General features: G+C 47.7%; 1 non-coding gene across 1 annotated transcript; it reads left to right on the top strand.

The window, feature by feature from the left end:
- The first annotated feature begins 655 nt into the window (after window positions 1-655).
- LOC119944847 lies at window positions 656-793 on the top strand. Its single transcript, XR_005455994.1, has one exon. It is a non-coding gene; the product is annotated as a small nucleolar RNA SNORA7 (small nucleolar RNA).
- Window positions 794-2,227: the final 1,434 nt, after the last annotated feature.

Below are 2,227 nucleotides of genomic sequence, written 5' to 3' on the forward strand. Positions count from 1 at the left end.
GAACAGTGCTTTGCACATAGTAGGCGCTTAACAAATACCATTATTATTATTATTATTATTATAGGAAGGAAGAGCTGGGTCACAAAATAAACACCTATAAAGGAACAAAATCCCTCACTTCCTAAACCTATTTCACCCCTGGGGTTAGGGCAGCCCGGAGAGGCGGCCGAAGTTATTGGACCTGCATTCAAAGGCTGGATTTTCCATCTCTCCTTGGGGGGAGGAAATCAGCTCAGTTTGATGCTGAATCAATCCACACGCTGTCTGCTCTCTGACAGAAAAGAGGCTTGGCCAGACTGATGTGCTCTGCACACAGTAAGCGCTCAATAAATACGATTGAATGAATGAATGAATGATGTGCAATCCCATTCTGCCTAATAATCCCACTCTGCCCAGGGGTTATACGAGCCCCAAGACAGTATTATGGGCCTGAAGGTGGAGAGAGAGCTCTCGGGACTGATGCGGAAAGATTAGGGGGCTCTAAGCAGAGCTGGGGTGACACTCCCATCTGCCAGTGGGGTCTCCAATTGACTCCCTGAGGTCCCCCAGATCAAGATGGGCCCACCAAAATTAACCCATGAGAAGCTCTCTCCTTAAGGAGCAAGCAGACCCATGGAAGACGGAGCTCATTATTCCTCTGTTTCAGATTAGGTCTCCCCTCTCAGGGTCGCACCTGGAGAGTTTCCAGTACTCTACCAGTCTCAACTATGGGAGGGAGAGTCAAGCGGAGGTATAACCATTCCATTCCTAGCTTGGGCAGTGGCTAGCGAAAGGAAGGCAATCGGCTACAAGTCAAAACTCACCCGTGCTGGGCAGCAGCAGCATGGGAGAGAGTCGAGGGCGGGGACTCAAGTTTACTCTGCAGAAGGAGGCAATGGTAAACCATTTCTGCATTTTTACCAAGAAAACTCTACAGATACACTACCAGAACGATTGTAGTTGGAGGTGGGGCGTTCTGGGAGACGTGTCCGCGGCATCGCTTTGGGTCGGAGACAACTCGACAGCATAAGACAAGACAATAGATTAGGCCATCAGGTAGCGATGAGTGGAAAAGCGGTCGTTTTCCCAACTTCCCCGGAGCAGGCTGGGCTTTTCGTCAGTGGAGAAGAGGAGCCAAGGATCTTCCTGCCAAGCTCCAGGCTCTGCCCTGCCTTTAGCCCTGCAAATGGGCAATGAGGTTCCAAGCACCTGGATACAACTCCTGCCCTACTTAGGTTGGCAGTGAGGAGGCATAGACTGTGTAACGCCTCCCCTCTGGACTGCCCATAAGGCAGGCAGCACCAATTCCTGGAAATGATTGCGCCACTCCAAAGAAACATTCTTTTTTTCAATATTCTGTGGCCTAGGGATCTGAAACCATCCCCCAAATCCAGAGAAGTGCAAACACCTGAAGTTTGGGATGCAAATTGCTATCTTGGACAGTCAGCAGAACATGAGGTTAAATAATATGATGGGAGACGGTCCCATCAGTCTTTTCTAGAGTAGAGAAGAGTAGATGGCTCAAAAATATAATGGGAGAAAGTCAATACAAATCACAATCCTTTCTAGTGTAGAGAAGAACAAGTGGCTTAAAAATATTACGGGGGAAAGTCAATACAAATCACAATAGAGAAGACTGTTAGGTTTAAGGAGTGCAACTTTGCGCCTAAGATGAAAGATCATAGGTGAAAATGAAGTCCCTTTGCACTGTTAAACAACCTTATGAGTTAGATTTAGCTGGATGCTTGATGTAGGATAAGTCATCTATTCACAAGTGTCACCTTAGTCCCAACCCTTGATCACTTATGTCCACCTTTTTATACTCGGTTGCCTCTCTTCCCTGTAATTTATTTTAATGTCTGACTCCCCGATTAGACTGCAAGCTTCTTGAAGACAGTACTCTCCCAAGCACTTAATACAGTTCTCTGCGTAAATTAAGCACTCGATAAAGACCATTGATTGATTAATTGATGGGTCATCAGTGAAGTCTAGACTTTCCAAAGCACATTCCACAGCCATATAACAGCAAGAACCTCCGTAGTAGCAGTGATGGACGTAAGCTTTGGGGGTAGTGAGAGACCACGGACCATGATCCACGGCCATCTACAAGGTACCACCCTGACCTCTGGGTGACGGATGGACAGTAGCATTGTTCCTGGTGACTGGGAAGTTGGAGGGTGGGGACGGTCCTTTGGGAGAGTCCCACTGAGAGTTCTCTTGGCCAGGCGGACGTTCAGGAGGCAAAAGG

The sequence above is a fragment of the Tachyglossus aculeatus genome, chromosome 23 (genome assembly GCF_015852505.1).
Source record: "Tachyglossus aculeatus isolate mTacAcu1 chromosome 23, mTacAcu1.pri, whole genome shotgun sequence".
In the NCBI taxonomy this organism is placed as follows: Eukaryota; Metazoa; Chordata; class Mammalia; order Monotremata; family Tachyglossidae; genus Tachyglossus; species Tachyglossus aculeatus.